General features: G+C 38.9%; 1 protein-coding gene across 2 annotated transcripts in view; it reads left to right on the top strand.

The window, feature by feature from the left end:
• The window catches only part of EPHA3 (EPH receptor A3), a 205045-nt gene that overhangs the window by 117734 nt on the left and 66904 nt on the right, over positions 1–20407 (top strand). The window lies entirely within an intron of this gene.

Raw genomic sequence — 20407 nt, 5'->3', positions numbered from 1 at the left:
TGTCTCCGAATGCTCCAGTGCTCTGACCAAACAGAAGGTCATTTGCCTCATCAAGTCAAGTCCATTTTACCATGCCCATGACAGCATTAGCTCAGGGCATTTTAGGGGGATGGCTAACATCCTTGGAGCTCCCTAGTGGTCCCTGGAGAATTCAAGTAGTCTAGATGTGTTTCAGTATTTCTGTGATTATGCTTGTTTTCACATTAGTCGATTTGTGTGCTTGGTCTGCCAACTTATCCCTTTATCTCAGGAAATAGTTTCCAAGTTGTTTTTTAGAATCATAGAATCATAGAATCATAGAATGCTTAGGGTTGGAAGGGACCTCTAGAGATCATCTAGTCCAACCCCCCTGCATACGCAGGGACACCTAAAGCACGTGGCACAGGACTGCATCCAAGCGGGTTTTGAAGATCTCCAGAGAAGGAGACTCCACAACCTCTCTGGGCAGCCTGTTCCAGTGCTCTGTCACCCTCACTGTTAAGAAATTTTTCCTTAAGTTCCTATGGAATTTTTGATGTTTCAGTTTCCGGCCATTTCCTCTAGTCCTATCAGTGGCCACCACTGAAAAGAGACCATCCCCGTCCTCTGCACTCCCTCCCTTGAGGTATTTATATACACTAAGGTGTATTTTAGAGTGTAATGGCTGTTCCATTCCAAGTTGCTGCCTTCACTGCTAGGTGATTCACATGCATCAAGACCTTTCTACCTGAGGAAAACTTTGTCTACTTATTGCAATTGATCATCTCTGTCTTGCTTGCTCTTTTTTCTTCCTTGTCCCACTTATTAAGGACGTAAAAGATCAGCAGTGATACGAACCAGGGCATGTTGTACTTCCTTTCTTCTATGCTGGAGTTTAATCTTGGTGGCAGAAAGTCAGCAGGTGCCATAACAAAGGGGCTCTGCATCCCTTGTGCGCAGCTCCAGGCGTACGTAACAACCTGCAGTTTCCGGAGCTGTAAAAGGAACAAATTAATGAAGATTTCTGAAAAAGTGGAGCAAGCCAGAGCTCACCAGGGTCGATTCTCCATGAAGGAAAATTGGCACTCCAGCAAGGGATTATTCTTAAGTAGGTCTCTCTGTTTTGTAGTCTGCTGTTTGAATCACCTGTATTTTGAAGAGACACTGAATTTTTGTATGTATGTGTGTATGGTAATTTGGTATCTCAAATATTCAGACAACTTCATTTAGCATAATTAAACAGCAGATAAGCAAAGGAAATCAGCAGGACAACACAGGAAAAAAATGCATTGGATTTCTAATATTATATTTTTGGGAATATAAAACAACAAATAATGTAATATATGCATTGTTTCTCCTAATAAGAAAAATCCCCACAGCTAATGTTACTGCATTCACTTATTATTACACCTACTTTTGCCAGTATAGATGTATGCATATATATGTATATGTACATGTATAAATATATATACACACATGCATCAATGTCCATGTAAATGCCAGTTAACAAGAGCCACCTGACTTATCATGGCTCACACTAATAGAAATTACTTGTCCTACAAATTGGAAGTTATCCTAGAAACAGCTGTATTCACCAAACTGCACAGAAATGTTATAAGATCCAGAATTGACTATTTATAATTTGTATTTTAACACACATTTTTGATCTATGTTTAATTCCTGTTGCCTCACATACAGATTTCCTATTTGATACACTGCTTTCTGATGGATTAGTCAAAATAACTCAATTAGATAAATGCAAACATATATGTGGACATTCTGATTTAAGAAATTCTTATTCTGATTTATTGCTTATATTCCTACTCATTTACCACCATCAGTGGCTGTATAGCTATATAGCTTTAGATGAGATTCTGGTTTAAAATTGATTTATTTAAACTGGTCCTAACTCTTGTATAGATCACAGCTTTGTTTGAGCCTAATGTTGCTTTACCTTGAGTTGAAGCTGATTAGAAACAACTGTTAAGGCAAAAGGTGTGCAGAGATTTATGTCCTTGAACTAAAATCGGTTAATGTACACACTGAAGTGATCCAGCTCTCTCTAGTAGTCAAGTGAAGTGCAGTTGGCTTCAGCAAACCACAATAAATTTTATCGAATATCTCCACATAGGGCTCAGACACCTGGCTGGATTACTGTGCATCTGCTGAAGCGTCCTGTTTAACACAGGCTACAACTGTTCATGTAGAACCTGGCTGTAAAGCGAGTTACTGTAACTGGATGAGTTGTTGGGTGGAGGAAAAACAAGGATCTGCCACCCTGTAGCTCATGGTGAACAAGGACAGAAGCTTTACACCTGGGCATTTGACAGTCTTAGCCTTACACCAGGTGAAAAGCATACACAAAGTAGTTACTATGACTCATAGTAACCTCTTGAAATGCAGCTAATCACCTGCATCTGAAATCTGTAAAGCTGGTTTGCGACTAGGCATAGCTTGTTTCCTCCTTCCCCCAAAAAGTGAGTATTTTGAGTTTTGCAAAGACATTTTTTTAAACATCTTCTTAGAAATAGTCCTTAATATGTGTCCATTTGGAATATGTTTCAGGCTGTCACAAAGGAAGAATGGTCTTATATCTTGCTGGCTATAAAAATGCAAAGCTTTAGATACAAGAGTGTGGAGATTTAGTGAAGAAAAATATTGATATCCAACAGTTTCTACAACAATTGCTCTTTGGAAAAAAATGCATACTTTATCCAATTTAGTAAAATTGTGGGACTATTATGTAAATGAATGGGATGAGTTGATTTCTAGACTAGTGCACTCTTTCTGATATTAGATGTATGTTTTGGAGAGACAAGCTATAAAAGTTACAGGAAATGAAGTGATAATCTATCTTAAACAACAAGCAAGCAAAGCCACATGATACCTCCTCCCACACCATGAAGAGGTCTCATGTCCTGTAGAATAATGAATTCTCAGAGTTCATACAGAAAGAATGGAGCTGAAAACCTTCTTTTTGTATTGTAGGTGTTTTCATTATCTATATCACTTTTTTAATCCTGCTGTACAGTCCTTTCACTGATCCCATTTTGGCAAAGTTTTTATATTGGTGAATATTTATTATTTCTATATGATCATTTTCCCTTTGCCTGCTCACTGCCTCAGGAAATAAACTTTTAGGTTTTCCAGCAGAGAGAAGATTATTTTCTCATTTCTTTCCCGTATACTCCTTTCTTTATCTACCCCAGAAGTAGCTTCACCGTTTTGGTATCTAATCAGTTACTTGGTATCTGTTAAAATCAGAACTGGATAGTTTTGCCTGGGTGGGCGAAGGACTGGCCTGTATAATAACCTTTTAATAACTTTTGTGTTATTTCATATGCTCATTTTCCAACTCTGAAGTAACTAGTAAGAGAGATAATGTCTATTTGATAAAGCCAAACTCTTACTAAGCTGTTTTTGCTACTCAACACTTCTGCAGTCAAAATTCAGGCTAGGCAGAATCAAATGCAATTCCAATTTATTTTAATAGGAATTTAGGACATTTGCATTGGAGTTAATTAAAAGTGCTCTGGATACCAGTTTGTTATAACTTATTCTTGTTTTGCATAAGCCCTGAACATATTACTATACTTTTTAAAGCTGACGTTGCATGCTGCAACAATTAGATAACCATCTTGTCACTCCGAGTTGTTTCTTTGTTTGCTTGTGTTAACCACTGAACTTGGCAGCATATGACTGGTTTTCTTGGGTCTTATCTCTGGGAGTTCAACGCTGAAAAGCCAATGTTAAATTTAGTGAAAACCGAGACAGAATAATCATATGCCTGGAGAAGAGACGATTGAGAGGGGATCTTATCAATGTATATAAATACCAGAGGGGAGAATGTAAAGAAGATGGGGCCAAACTCTTTTCGGTGGTGGCCAGTGACAGGACAAGGGGTAATGGGTACAAATTGAAACACAGGAAGTTCCATCTCCATGTGAGGAAGAACTTCTTTCCTGTGAGGGTGACAGAGCCCTGGCACAGGCTGCCCAGAGAGGCTGTGGAGTCTCCTCTGGAGATCTTCAAAACCTGCCTGGCTGCCACCCTGTGCCACGTGCTCTAGGTGTCCCTGCTGGAGCAGGGGGGTTGGACTAGATGGTCTCTAGAGGTGCCTTCCAACCTCAACCGTTCTGGGATTCTGTGATACAGATTCCCAACTGCACATCCAGGCCAAATCTTCTATTGCTTTGGTTGGGACTATTTCAAGATATACTGCTTGCACGTTGCACATACAGCTCCTGATTTTTACTTGGACTGTTGGATTTTAGTGTAAATGAGCACTGCGGCAGTAGACTTAGTGAAAATAATAGAAATGAGACATGTAAAATGCTAATTACAAGTACTTAGGCTCCTGTAGTTTTAGGAGTATTCTCTGCTTTTTTTTTTTTTTTTTTTTCTCTCTCCCCTCTGTCCTTCAATGTTTCCAACAGTCCATTTATATTCTAGTAGAAAATTCCAATTTATGTTTGCTTATAGACTTCATTTTGAAATTGTTTTGGCCATACAGTGTCTTTCTTGCAACTAATCAAAAGCAGCTCAGAAGGAACCATAAGTTTTTTGAAAAAATTCTATTCTCTGAGAAACTTAACATAGTCAAAAAGTAGAGAAAAAGGGAGAGGGAGTCCCGCGGCATAGTGCTCCCAACACTTTGGAGGCGACGGAATGACTTTTGTATTTTAGGATGCTAGCTGCTGTTGCAGCTTCTTACAAGGATTTAATGTAGCTATACAGAGCAAAACTTCATTGAGCAAGAACATTCCTAATGTCTGAAAATTTCATTTTTCATTCTGTCACCAATTTGGGTATTTTGTGCAGTTGCATAGGTTGGAATCATGCCCTTTTAACCTGAACACTGTGATTCAAGAGTTACAAGGGAAGGATGCTTTTGATATTTTGATATTGATATGTCTCAGCTAGCAGTAAAAGAAAGTGTTCATAACTGTTGTACTGACTGAATTGTGTCACAGTTTGAAAGACGGAAAAGTCTGTAAGAAAAATGAGATAAAAATAAACTTGAAGTTTTCTAAAGGCTTTGGAGAGTGCATAGAGAAGGGGACAGAAGGCTTTTTCAATATAGAATGCAAATCTATGATTTGATAATATAATGTTCTGCTATTTTCAAGTGGGTGAAAAGAGTTGGTACTAGAAGTTTCAGTTCTTTAAGAAGCCTTTTGTCTATGAAACTAGATTAAGAGCTGTCAGCAGGGTGAACGTATAACCATTGATAGGTAAAACTCTTCTTACAAACCAGCAGTCTAGAATTTTAAGTCCCCAGCTGCCAGGCAGTTGGGTGTTCCTTCTGATGATTTTGAGCTAATTATTTTTCACCCTGCAGATTTAGAGAGAAGGAATAGTGAAGCAGGCAGAAAATAACCACTTGTCCCTCTCTTCATTTGAAGAGCCACCTCCTGCAAAAACATGTTGCTTCCCCATGATGCTCTGTTAATTTTTCACCCTCACTTCTGAGCTTGAGAACTAAGTCTCTATTTAATCAGATGAGACTCTCATACTGAATCAATCACGGTGCCCTCAAACTCTAAGTATACTTCTAAAAATTGTCCAGGATGGGGGGTCTGAGAACTGTTGCTACTGATAAAGCCAAATCAAGGTGTCACGGATCAGACAGAACAGTAACATTTACAGCTTCTGCCAGGGTACTAGCAGGGATTAAAATGTCTTGGAATAGGTTTACGAGCACTGCAGCAGGCTTCGGTCAACCAGGACTGTTGGCAGCTACTAAATCAGCTGTATTGCACCTCTTACGTTACGTTATTCATTGAGATTAACAAGGTTAGTGGCTGCTAGCCTACTCCAAATCACTGTCGTAGATTAAATTTAACATAGTGTTTCCTGTAACTAGGAAGAGTAGTGGGAAAGGACCAAACCATTTCTAACAGTGGAATGTTTCCTCCTAATACAGGAAGAAAATTTTACTCATTAGAGAAGATGCATTAGAAAGTGAAATATGCCTTATCAGAAAGTGCCTGGGTACACAGTCAGTGTTAATTTGTGTCCCTGTTCGTAGCTGAACTATCCCCAAGTAGAGCTGCTCCTCGTCCCTGTCCCAAGTGATATGAGGCAATGGAGAAAATCCTGGCAGTACAGAAGAAAGCTACATGCTTTTACATTGCTCTCCATGTGTTTTTCAGCACAGAAGGCAATACAAAAGACGTTCACTACACAGGTAATTTGTAAGATGGGAACCAGCCAAAACCAAGTGCTATGTGTGCCATTTGCTTGGCACCGAGGTGGAGTGGGAGTGCTTAATCGGCTTCTGTGGCATGATGTTGGCTCTACAGTGCCAGATTTATAGCTGTGGAGAGCTGTCTTAATCTTACTGCATGATGTCAGTAGAGCAGACCACAGTTTGGTGACATTCATGGTAGTCAAAGATCTTTTCAGTTTAGTTATGCTCTGATATGGCATTGCACTAATGTATTTTGACAGTACCTACAAAATAGGTACTTATACTTGCCTGTCATCATCATTTTTTTTCTGTATTTATAATCTGATGGGCAGCAAGAAGAGGATCAAGAAGAAATATATAAAAACTTTGCTGACTTATATGGACACTGAGTTTTTTAACAGCTCCAGAGCATGTTTATAGATGTGTTGCATTTATTGTTACTACATTTCCATCATAGTACAGCTGACTGGATTCATGCATCTGGTGAACAGAGCTACTCACATTGGCAAAAGCCTGCATGTGGGATGTTTTCTACAGATATACATACCTATATTTTATGGCTTGGGTAGTGAAATGAGAGTTCATAACTTGTAGAATTATGGTTGTGCAGAAAGACACGTTTTCTTTCACATTTTCTTTAGTATTCTTTTACAGTAATCAAATGTTATTTCTAGCCGAATCCTTGAGGAGGTTTGGAGAACTTGCACAAGAGCAGCAGATCATCTCAGGAGCTGGCTCCTTGCTGCAGCACAGGGATGCTGGAGAGCATCCCAACACAGAGCTGGGAGCTCCAGCTGCTGCCACCACCTTAGCCAGCAAGGCTTTCCTTACAATCAAACCAAGTCTGCAAAACGTTTTCCTCGTGTTTACATTTCAAACCATTAGTCTGGACTTCTAAGAAATACAAATGTTTAGTCAGAGGTATGAGATGTCTAAGCACTTACTGGGTCAGAAAAGGAACCTTTTCTCCTGTTGTCATTTTTATCAGCTTTTTGGGAGGACAGCATGAATTCTTAGGATTTCATATGTCTCTGGGACTGGTGTCTTCTGTCAGTCGGAAAAATTGTTTTAAGAGTCTCGTGTCCTCAGTTTCATTTCTGTTGAACCAAGGTGATGATGTCTATCATGTTGTCTATCTCACTGTGGTTTTGGGAAGACTGAAGAATTAGGATATGGAAGAATTGCCATGTGCTAGAAAGCAGTATACAGCTATGTAACATACGCAGGATGTTAATGTTTGGTGGTTTAAAAAGAAAAAAAAAACATTAAATGTGTGTGGTGGCAACTATTTGTCCAAATACAGCCCATGTTAATAATTGGAAAATTATTTCGGTTATGACTGTTTTGTTCAAGAACAGTCTCTACTTTGTGGCTTCCATGGGAGAAAAGAGGTGGTCTATTTTTGTTCAACAGCATAGTCATGGGTGGCGTTAGAAACGTGCTATGTGCTCCATGTTAAACAATGCGGGGATTCTCCCTGCTTTTAAGGTTCTAAGAATTATGTACATAGACTAACTCCATTTGTTGCACTATTAGTATGTCTTAACAGGCTACTTCTATTAGCGAGCAGTTTCTCGGGATTTGAAAACGAAGAGTTTTGATTTAAGTTTGTTATCCGTTGCTACAGCCAGGACTGCTGCAAGGGCACTCTGAGATTTGCTGTCTAGGAGAGAAGAGGGTATTGGGCTTTGTGAGGCTTGGTTGATGTATGGAATTCAGCGTGAAGAAACAATAAAGAATTTCAGTATGCTATTCATACACCTTGGTCAAAAGAAACTGAAATACAGTACTCTCAGATTGATCTCAATTGATTACTTAACCTTATTTTTCAGCTAGCACTAAAACGAACATATTTTGTGTCTAGCTTCACATAACATTTTTTGCTCTTATATGCTGTTTGGCCATAAGTTTAAAGTGTACAGAGTGTTTTTTTCCAGACATTTTATTGTTCTTTAAAATAAATGCAAATATTAAGTATGTGATATAGCTGAGAAGAAAGAAAATCTTTCTCGTTGTCTTGAGATTTGCTCTAATTTCTGAAACTATTACATATTTTAATTTTTTCACATAAATGGAGATTTTTAAAGCCTTATTAAATGATAAAATATAGGCCTTTCAACTACTTTATGATCACATCAAAATATGTCTGTGCTTGGATATATTTTATATTCTTCAGAAATATTCTATTAATATACAACAATTTCCTGTGTTTTATATACATCAGCGTGGCGGTATATCACTTAACCCAGACAGCAGTGGACTGCCTTGACCTAGTAAGATTCAATTTTGGTTGAATACCCTGCCATAAAGTTTCCTTCATTATCAAATGTGACATCAGCTTTTATGACCGGATCTGATCAGAAGAAATACAATTAAATTAGGTCTTTCAGAAACAGACCTCTGATGCTCAAATGTAACCAGTCATAATGTGGCTTCCTCAGTTTCCAACATAAAATACAAAACTTATTCAGGCTTAAAAAGGGAGGTTTGAGAGTCTTAGTCTGCTCTGAAGGAATCTGGTTGAAGTAGATAGGAATATTTCTGGTATGAAGAGTTGTCAGCAGAAAAACGCCAAAAGTTCTCCCATTCCTCTGTATTCATGGATCTAGAATTTCATATGCTCTGGTGGATTTTCCTAAATGCTTTTGACTTTGGAGAGGCTTGTATGTCCTTTCAGCCTTCTCTAATTCTGCAGTGGAACTGTTAAGGCAAACAGTAGGAAACAAAAATCCAAATAAAACAATGTAGGTCAACTCTGTGTTACAAGATTCTTCCTACAGTCAGAGAATCATAGCAGGTCTACATAGCAGAACATTTCTGCAAAACAGTGCAGAAACCTGAGAAGTATTTCTGTGCTGTTCTTTACTTTTATATGTTTTTAAGATTTTTTTTTCCTTTTTTTTTTGTTATTTTATTTGAATAGAACCTCTATAAAATCTGTAACTCACAGAATTCCTATTATTTGGTTGTTTTTCTCGTACAATACATTGACATCAACTTGGTGCCAGTGTTGACCTTTGTGGAAACTGAAAACTGTTAATTGAATGTGGAGTATTTTGTATTAGCACACAATATCACCTCATAGAATAAATACACATTGCAGTACTGAAAAGCTTCGTTCTCTTGCCCTTCTGATGATTTTTCTGCATTGAGAGGTGAATGTTGTTGAAGAATATTGAGTTCTTGTTATTGCTACTGTTTCTTAAGAATCCTTAATATAAGAAAAGATTTAATTCTGTACAAAGTATTCTATAAAAGGCATTGCATCAGATTCTGTTTTCTAAACATCTGAGATTCTACCCTCTTGAATTCACACAGGTATTAAGCTAGTGAATAAAAATGCTGATTTTTTTTTTTAACTTGGATTTAATTGGGCTTTTGTTCAGCAGATAATTGCTTAGACTGCAAAGCTAGACTTTTTTTTAATACATGCACATAAAATGCTTGTTAAGTAATTAGAATTCTCTTCCAAAATGGCAAACACCAAGGAAGTCCAGATAAAGGCTAAAGCACACAGCATTTAAATATTGCAGTTCAGTGGATAGGTAGTTTCATAAAAGCTTGAGCTTTCCTGTCAGCTGTGAGCAGAAGATTGTCAGTGCACGGATGTCCCCAGAGGCCGTAACTGTTTAGTTTTCAAGCTTTTCCCTGGAAGGATGAAAATACAGTCAGTGAAAGAGACACGTGAAGAGGAGAGGTAACTGTGAACACAACAAAGCATTAATGTCTTGGTCTTCTGGTTAAAGACTTACTAGGTCACCACTGAGGCCTCCCTTTGTGTCCATGCATCTGAATACAGATAAATGCAGATGATAATTTCTATTTATTGGTGGCTACATGTTGCTGGATTAATAAGAAGAATTTATCTTATCGTATTTTAATTACCAGAGCTTTAAAAATCTTTATTCCAAGGAAAACATCCAACAATTCAAACAGTGAGAATGGCTGACTATCTTGAGAGATTTGAAGACTGGTAATCATGAGGTATGCCAACATTAGAAAGTAGTGTGGCCCTGCAGAAGCAGATCTGTGTAGTTAAGTAGTTGCTATAACAGATGCAATGACTATACCATACACATTTCAGAGGATTTTAATCCAGACTATTAGTAATCTGTTCCTGTAGACTAGATGCCCTGTAACAGGGAGTATTTTTTGCTGTTTATCTACTCACGTACTCCGAAGAGAGTACCAAAGCAAAGCAAGAGGGGATCACTGGGAATTTGCTTCAAAAAATGCCCTCCAAGTGTGAACCCGCTTGGTGTAGTGGGTGTAGAGGCACCCACTAAGTGATGCCAATAGTATCGCTTGCAAAGCAATGCAATGACTTGTTCTTGTACACTGTTACAAATTTCAGCTGTGTTCTAATATACTAGATTACATGTCAGTGAATAATGACAGTGACTTAAACGAGAGGAATTTTCTCATGCTGCTTTAAGCTTCTGCCCTGCAGGACCATTTCTCTTCTTAAGAATGTCTCTTTCCATCACCACCTCTCTGTGACTCCAAGCAGCATCGTTTCAGCAGTTGGCAGTGGAACTAACAATAAGGAATTCAGGGAATTTAGTATCTCTTGTTGAGTGAAGCGTGGTCAGATGAGGAAGCTTTGGGTCTACTGTAAATCTGAGTGCTCAATAATGCCAACTTTATTTATTTATTTATTTATTTTGGTAAGGGAGAAGAATAGGCCATCTCCAAAGCTTACTTTCTAAAACTTAAGGCCTTCTTGTCTCCTAGCCTTCATGTCTTGCTTCCAGTGATTGAATTCAAAATAGCTTCTAATCAGGGAAGTAGCAAGCTGTCTTTTGGATATCACTGAATTTAGAGATAACCTGAAAGAACTAAGTTTTGGGTATGAGAAAATGAGATTTAATGAAAAAGTATATGTAAATATTCTAGCCACTGGGCATGCAATTGGGCATCTTATTTTGTTGTTGTTGTTTTTACTAGCAGCTGGAATATTTCTCAGTGTTGTAAAATTGGTTGTCTTTTTAATGTTATTGCACTGCTTGTGACAGACACCAGATTAGCTGCCACGGAAACCTTGTTTTGTTTTTATCAACAAAACAAGTTCAGTAAGGGCACAAGGAATATAAGCTTCCCCCGCACTGCTCAATCAATATGCCTCAACCCTGACCTGAAAGAATATCTCTAAGGGCAAAGAAATTTGTTAAATTTCTTTTCCAATTAATTTGACAGCTCTGCTGAGACTTCTAACAAAAGTACTAATTCATGCTAATTGCAGTAGTGGACCTATGTCACCTGGGAGCCAGGATGAGATCCTCTTAACATCACACAACCCACCAGGCTGCATTTCGATTACGAGGTGTCACAGGGAGTAAGAACGCTGGATTCAGATCTTGTTCTGCATTACCATGAGTGACTCAAAAAAAAAAAAAAAAAAAAAAAAAAAAAAAAAAAAAGCTTTAATTTCTTCACCTGTAAAATGGGTACAATAATGATCTTCTGCATGTGTTAACAAATGTGGAAATTTTCAAAAGAATATTCAGTCTCAATAAATGCAAAAAAAATCTTTGCTTCATCCCAGAGAGAAAATGTAGACTTTTCATACTTCTGAGTAAACTGTTTTGGCTCCGAATGCAGGCACTGCCATAGAAACTGGCAGATATAAGTCAAATGAAAGCAAAATGAAGCCCTAAATAGGATAATTTAAAAAAAAAAAAAAAAGGATAAGGGAGAAAACGTAGTCCAAAATGTAAATCAAATAATTCTTATCAGAGGTATTATGAAGATGATATGCATATTTTCCACCAGAAAAAGAGACTGCAGAACTATAGAGGAGCATAATCGAAGACATAGAAGATACTCTAATGAGAGTTGATTGACAAGTTTGAGATTGCTCATCGCAGGGATGGTAAATAAATAATAAACAAATAAGGATGATAAAGTTATTTTAGGTGAGGATTAAAGAGGATTAAATGAGGTTTAGAGAAGATACATCAGGAGCATCAGTTCTCCTTGTCAGGTAATAATAAACAAGAATACCTTGATTTAGCTAAATGGTGGCCAATCCTAAACTGAAGGAGCTACATATCTTTTTTACCTCATGCTTACTACCTAGACTGTGGAGAGGAATGTTGAAGAAATTCACTGAGGCTGAGAATTCAGCTGAAAAGATTGGATATTCTACATGTATGCCAGTAATATGGAGGGTTGTCTTAATTCTTGTTAAAAATAAAATTAGATATATTAAACCTTGTGTTTCAGATCTTTGAAATAATCTGTAGGTGTTAAAGATGAGGGTAAAGTAATGAGGGAGGACAAATGACTGTACTCCAGCTGCCTTTCTCTTGCACTTCTGTTCAGTATTCCTACCATCAGACACAAGATTTTGTTTGCGTGTTTGTTTTTCAGGAAAGCTCTCCCATATAAAAATGGTGTTTGAGCAAGACTAAGACACATTGCCCCCTTGGTATCCCTTAGTGGTACTATGGGCCTCTATTTATTACATGGGTGTTTAAAAAAAAAATTCATTGTCTTAAGCTTTTGAGATCGCATATCTAGTTTGCCTTCCAGGAGACCATAATTTAATTTTAAAGGGAAATAATCTTTATGACTTCTTTATCTTTGCCAATAGTGATTTAAAACTTCTGGATTTTGCCTGTGTGTGTCTATACAAACACTTGTGTGGTTTTTTTGTTTTGTTTTGTTTTTTTCCCTTTGTTTTTCCCTTTCCTTTGGTTCCAGCTGATTATGATTTTTCCTGGAATTTTGTGAATTTAGATTTTTTTTTTCCAAAATGCTGCCTAGTTTAGGAAGTTATTTTTTATCTCTCTTTGGATTTTTTTTTTTTTAAAGGTGGGGGGTGGGAAGGGGCTTTCTTTGTTAGAGAAGTCTGGCCTCTGCTTCAGGAAAGCATCTTGTTTAAGGAAAGCGGAAGACCATGCTTATAAACATGGATTTATTAAATTCCCTCTTTAAATATTTGCTTAAGTATTTCAACAAAGATGGGTGAAATAAAAGTAGATCTTTGTTTATATTGTTTAAATTCTGAATCAAGACCGCGATTCTCAGTGTATTCCCATTAATGAAATAATTCTTCCAAAAACTGCCTGCCTTGTGCAATTTGGAGCAAGATATTTGTGTGCCCACAGGCAAGAACATCTTTACAGTAATGCTGTGTTTAAGACCTACTACCTTTGACATTGCACTTCTAACAAAAGAGATACAGAAGCCTGCAAGAACTGGAGTTATTGCAGACTGCGGTTGAAAGGTGCAGCGTTATTCCCCCAGGATAAAGCTATCTCATATGTACATATAATTAATATGTCTGCCAGTAACAGTTATTAAACAAAGAACAAGAATTGTTTCTGCCGAATAACTTGACCCGGGAGTAAAGCCAATTTAAAAAGCATCTGATTAAAATGCGTTAAGGTCACAGATCACTGTAAAATAAGAAGTGGAGAGGAAAAGCAGAGATTTACTTGTGGGTTAGATTAAATGCTACCGAATACATTTGTGTACTAGCAGCAGCTTTCAAGTGCAAAGCACCAAAAAGATTCCAAAGATTACTTTGTCGAGACATTTCAGTATTATACAGTAGTGAATCCTTGCAGCACATGCACCACGCAGGCCATCCTGCAGCCAGGACTGGTTAAGAAATAGTGAGGAGAGCAGAGATCATTTCCTGAGTCCTCAAGGCTGTTGAGCTCCTGCAGTTGGAGGAAGTCATCTACTGATGGGAAAGAAATTGTGCAGCTTTTGTGAACTGTTGATTTCTTCTAGCAGTGGACAGCTGTAGTGTTTCGTCAAATCTGTCAGCAGCTTTGTCTGCAATTACTGTATTTTTTTTTCCGGTTCGTAGATGCACAAGTGCACTTGATACATGTTTCCATCTGCTGTAGTTTTCCCCTTTAAGTTTTATAGTAATAAATAGCTGCATTTAAAACATTTACCTAAAACTTTTACTGTTGTATTGTCAGAAAATGTAGACATAAGATTCTCATACACAGAAGATACGATAACAGCTTTCTTTCTTTTTTTTTTTTTTTTTTTTTTTTTTTTATTTGCTTATAGAGCTTAACAAAAGCCTGTGCTATGCTCTGTGTTCCTGCCAGCTGGTTTGTAATTATTTCAGATATTGTGTGTAACCTTCTGGAGACTAGAGTGAAGACATAACATTTGTTACATCTTTGTGAAATAATCGTTTTAAGTTTTTATTTCCTCAGTAAACAGAACCGCCTGCCATGGGCAGTCAATGGAAGTCAACATCATTCCCTTTTCCTGAGGATTTTCTTACCTTGGTGGTAGCATCTACACAAGAAACTGAACCATTGCTATACTCTTTCTCAATCTTATTTCCCTCCTGCTTCCCCACTTAGCTCAGACAGAGCATGTGCCAGCACCACAACCCACCAAAGCCCAAGTGTGCTATGGCAGTGCAGTTTCCCCACCAGCTAAAAGGAGTTAGCCCTTTTTCTGCTTCTCACCAAACATAAGGAGTTATCAAAGTGCATCACTGCCATCTGGTTCTGTGCCCTCCATTTCTACTGCTATGAGTAGTACTTAGCTTCAAAACTTAACTCCTTTAAGTTATATCTTAGTGTTTGCTCAGCTCTGATGGCAGAAAGCTTGCTTTAAGTTCAGTGGAAATGGGAATTGAGAATATACTGTAATTTTTTAAAGGCTTTTAGGGCTAGGAAGGTGTGTAAGCAAGATACTTACAGAGAAAAGATGTGCGTATAGGAATGCTATAGATTATGTGGCTTTCCATCTGGCAATGGACAATGAGAGCTGCTGAAAAGTGTTTCTTGGCTTGGAGGCATTTTGCAGGAAATGTACATTATAATGCGTTGTTTCCGCTGAGCGGGGTGCCGTGGTGAACACGGGAGGAAGAAATTAGGCATTTTCGGTGTTGGAAGGAGCAGCAGAAGCTCCTCGTGGGAGGACTCGGAGCAGAATTCTACCTTGACATCCTACTCTTTGCGTAGCCAAGCCAGGACTATGGCATCTCTGTCTAGTGTTGTTTTTCCATGTACTGCTTGAATAACACATACGGGTGGATGTAATTTGTGACAGAGGTGTGAAATGAGCAGTTATGAAATCATCTTCAGTTAAAGTTAATCTATTTTTTCTCTCTTTTAATTGGAGATACAAACGAGAAGGGAAAGAAACGATTAGTTCAAGGCAACTGAAGTGGTTTTGAGACTTACATAAGGTTACTCTATGCTGTTGGTTATGCCATCTATTTTCACAAGCTGACAGCTATGTTGCACCTCATTTTGCGTGTCTGTGTGTGTGGATGGGTGCGAACGTGCTGTTTGGTTACTGGTGATAAATATAGTGCTGTTGTCATCTCCGAGTGTGAACATAATGTGCCTATTGTTTAAAAAAAGAACTGTGCAAATGGCTTTAAAAGGGACCAGAGGACCTTTCAGGTTTCATCTCCGAGTCGAGGTGAACTGCTGGGTAGCAGGAGCCTCCCCACACACCTGCGCTGTCAAAGCGACTCCCTCGGCTCCAGGGCTGGGTTAAGGGGGGCTCTGCTGCTGGCCGGCGCATGGTCTTCATGCGGCTGAAAGCCAGAGCGGTTTGCGAGGCCCTGGGAACAGGCTGTGTGGGGGAGCAGCACCTTCCCACTCCCTCTGTAGAGCAGAAATACATGATGTGTGTCCCAGGGCTGCTGACACCTGTCTTGCTAAAGCAGGCAGGGGGGCAGTGGTGTTAAAACATCCATGAGCCTTATTCGTTCATGTTTGAATTCTTTTATTTTCCTAGTTCTGTGCCTTGATGCCACAGTAGCATTTTGCCCTTAGGCTTTTTTTCCTTAAGGAAAAGCAGAGGAACAAGAGGAAGGAAATGCTCGATGCCTCAGTATTGGCTGCCCGTTGCGCACGCTGCTTGACGACTGCGTCTATCCGCTTAGCTTTGCATCAAGGCAGCGTCCCTCTAGTCCGTGCATCGTATGTACCTCTGTTCAGCGGGCTGCAAGGCTGGTGTTCCCATCAGATGTGGCGAGCAGCTCGCTTTGCAGCTTTGCTTTGACCTTGTGCTGGCAAATGGGCGCTGTCAGGCCTGCGATGCCAGGGCCAGGAAATCATCTGCTCGGGCAGCGCCGGCTCGGGTCATTAGTTTGTGTTTACGGCGGGGAATTGGTGATATTGTTCTGTGCACAAGGGGCTGCAGGGTCTGAATGCTCAAGCACCCCAATTTACTAACAGCTTTATATTTTAATTTAAAATTAATTCAAATTGAAATGAATCATTTAACCCTTAATTAGGACCATGTTTTCCCTTCAAAGTCAAACACGTTAGTCAAACAGGCAAAATTCGCTCTGCTGTTGCAGACAGTCATGTTTCTTTTAGCAGTAACTACCACAGTGTGCTGCATACATTTGTTTTGCTCTCACTGAGGCGTCTTTCCCTCCTTTGGTCTCTGACTAAGACAGCCTCATTGGTTATAGCTTAAGGAAACTCATTTTTATACGGTAATGAGGACAACTGCTGTCCTGAAAGAGTTACCAGCAGGTAACTTCAATAAAGTCAGTATTGCTTACACTCAAGTAAAAGAGACTGAAATCACACTACACGTTGTTCTGAAGTCGTATTTTAGATGAGAATTGTCACAGGAGTTACCAGTGTCAACAGGCATTGAGGAGCCTGTAAAAAGCAAAACAAAACAGCCTTGTCGTGTAGCTTGTACGACAAATATAGTAACTCTCAAGATTTTCTTTACTCCATTTTAGTGTGTTGAGACATATTTTTTCCTGATCCATTGCATCTACTTCCTATCACATTATTTGTCCTTTAGCAGCACTGTCTATTTGCTATTTGTTGCCGGGATTGGTTGACATGGGTGTGAAGACTGGAGTGTTTCCTTCCTTCCCAAGCCCCGCGGTGTGGTGGGCTGGAAGCTCTCAGCGCAGGATCCAAGGGCTGCCCCACCACTGAGCTGTGGTGGTGAAGGTCCCCACGGAAGATTTCTCGCCCCGCAGACACCCTCGCCCCTCTGTGGGGCGGCCACCTCGGCTGTGAGCCCTGTGTGTGCCGGGAGCGGGAGCTGCGGCCTAGGCCTCTGTGGCAGTAAATGGCAGCCACAGGAGAGCCCTCTTTCCAGCTCTTTTTTCATCCCGCCTCATCACAGCTGGTGGATCATGGATAGCTTTGAATGCTTCAAGTGAAAGTGCTACAAATATTTTCCAGGGGTTCTTTTTTTCCCCTTCCTTTTTTTTTTTAACATTAAATCATTATGAAAAGTCAATAGCTTAAGTGATTAAGAACAAAGATAAACTCGTTCTTCTCTAATTTGAAAGTGAAGGAATATTCCATGTTCTCTCATGGAAGTGAAGGAAAGAAGAATTCCTAAGGCTCCTAGAAGAAAATGTTAAGAAGCAGCAAGTGCTGTTTGCAGCTGGTTCCTATGCTAAAATTACAGATTCTGTGAAGATTTCATGTGCCAGTGCTTTTTCTTTTGTCAGCCTGATTGAAACCAAAGCAGCGGTATTCAGTCTGAAAAGCCGAACTCTCTCCCATCAGTTAGCGTAGTCCAATTTTTCATACATACAAAGAATCCGTCTTGAACTAAAGACCTTTTCTCTCTTGTATATAAAAAAAAATTAGAAATGACTAAGAAGAGAAGAGTAAATATGTTGTGACTGCTTCTTATCAGCACCTCCCTTCCAAGCTTTAATTTCAGGTGTAATTGCTTTTTTTTTCTCCTTTGAGCTGCAATGGTGAATAATCTTAAATTGATCTGACAGTCAGAGGCAGAAAGTGTGAGAGAGCCTGAGGGGAAGATACAAATCAGATTGCCCTCTCTAGGGCATATTGGGGCAGCAAGGATGTAACCAGCTCCCCCACACAGACTGCTCGCTCTGGAGAACAACAGAGGAAGCATAAAACAATAGGACTCCCCTCCAGTGTGGCGCTACTAGAATGATGCTTCCTTCACCCTCCTCTTTCCCTTTTCTCCATGCCACCCACCACCTTTTCTTAAAGGAGGTCTAGGGGTTTCCACCTGAGGGATCAATGAGAGAGACACTTATTAATGGAGCAATTGGTGCCTGCATTTCTCTTCTTTAACCCACAAAATACATTTGCTTCTTACTTGAGCTTGTTTACTTATGTTAAACTAATTGCTGTATGAAAGCATTGATTGCTAGGTGCTTTGAAAATGCATATTAGAAAGGGTGTGTTTTAGTGCTTCACATATGTGGACTGTTTTTTTTTTTTTTTTTTTTTTCCCAATTGAATGTTTTTCTTCAGACCAGCAGAGACCATTATATGCCAAGAGACACTAAAATAATTTTTAGCCCTATGCCAAAAGATGGGAAAAAGAAGTATGTCATGTTGACTCTGACATATTTTTCATGGGGCAATATTTGGAAGGCAATGAGTTTTGAGTCTTAAAAGTAGAAAGACAGCAAAAACAAAACCAAAAAGCCAAAGCTGTGGTGTTTGATGTATTTGTTCCTGAAGAGGTGTTTAAGAGTGGTTGAGGTTTCCTTTATGTTCCTTAAATAAAACAAACAAAAATCCCCGAACATCCTCAAAGCCTTTAAGAAGATGGAATCAAAAGTAAACTGTGGCTAAAGAAGGACAGGTTTTACCGTATCCTGCAGATTGATACTAAGCTGTGTGAACTACAAGGGCCTTTCTGGCAATTCCGTTTTCAAAAATGGCCTGGTGGGCCCACATATCAGAGGCTCAAGCCTAAGATCATTTCATTAGGGCTAACGGGAGAGAACTGTGTGGGATGCCTTTCTCAACTCTTTTGTTAGCACAGAAGTAAGAGGTATCAGTAGCAGCTTCAGCCAGGCAGGTTTTATTTGCAAGGTTTGTGAAGTGCTAAAGGGTGGCTAAGATTAGCGCTTCCTTGTTAAACATTTCATGTTTCTCAGACTGTGTTTGATGTAATGCGAGTTCTTTATGTTGCAAAGTAGGACATACGTGTGTAGGGGTTCTTGTTTTCCTTCTGCTTTTCAGTGAGTCTTACTCAGGTGTTTGACACCAAAAACTAACAAATTTGCCTAACTTGGCAATTAGTGTTTGGCTTGAGATATTAGTGTGTAAGCTGACCATCAGGTTTAATACTGCACCCTTTCAAAAGTGTTGGGATTGTTATTCTATTTTCTTCTTTCATTCACTGTATCGGCATTTTCTTCTGTTTGGGCAGCAAATGAATGAACCCAAAAGACCATATTGTCTTGTATCCTGTTTTTTGTACTACATTGATGAATCATTTTATCTTCATAAGCAAAATGAAAACCGTAGGTCTATTTAGGTGTACCTTAAGACTGATGAACCCATTCTCTGGCTTCATATTAACATCTAAATCAATGACAGGTTCAGGGCCATTTTAACTAAGTTTGTTTTTCTGTGTGTGTCTGAAGCCTGGGCAGTCAAAAGCTGAACGTGTTTTAAGATGTACTCACTTTTGTTACACTGTCTGCTAATTGCTGTTCTTGGTATGAGAACAGTTTCACTTGATGAATTGCATTTGGAGGAGAATGTATTTCTTGGATAGAAACAACAGTTGAATAGTAAAGTTTGATGATTGTTATCTGCCGTGGGTTTTTTATTATTATTTTCAGATGGTGAGATGATCTTATCAGAAAGGAATCAACAGTGTTGTTTTGCTCCATGTTTTTTTCACGGAAAGTTATTTACTTAATTGTTCATTTCTGCAGCGTGTTTCAAGGACTGCTTTCTTTGTTTTCTTCTGATGTAAATGTGGCACAGAGTCAATATAAAATGCAGCATGAGCAGAAACAGGAGTGTGCCAAAGTTAGTGAACAATAACACCTGGAGTTTGTCAGAGGCAGCTCACGTGTGCTCAAGCACTGTCACTAGAGGACTGGGTTAATGCTAAAATCATCATGGTAGTTCAGACCATGCAAGTTTCTGATATTCTCTCAATATCAAAAGCAGCTCACTGAGCCTGCCGTTTGGTCCTTGCAATAGTGCAAGATAGGGCCAGTGCTTTTGTAACTTAACCAAATGGGAAGAATGAGGAAAGTTCTAATAATACAAAATAGGAACTATTTCTTGTTAGAAGTGCAATTCACTGGTGTTTATTTTCTTTTAATCCAGGTAAAATTAAATATAAATCAAACTCTGTGCACAAAGAACTATTATATCAAGAGGCTTTAGTGCCATCATCTCTCTTATTAAGAGAAAAAAATGTATTTTCTAGATTGTTGACACTCCCAAAAATGTGACCTGTGTATGGATAGATTTCAGGATAAAAACAAAATTATGTGTTAAAATCAAGGAGGTATCTATGGGATTTAAAATTATA

This window comes from Tinamus guttatus, unplaced genomic scaffold (assembly GCF_059628265.1).
Source record: "Tinamus guttatus ecotype Peru unplaced genomic scaffold, ASM5962826v1 Tinamus_guttatus_pri_ptg000035l, whole genome shotgun sequence".
NCBI lineage: Eukaryota > Metazoa > Chordata > Aves > Tinamiformes > Tinamidae > Tinamus > Tinamus guttatus.
This window is presented reverse-complemented; position numbering and strand designations above follow the sequence as displayed.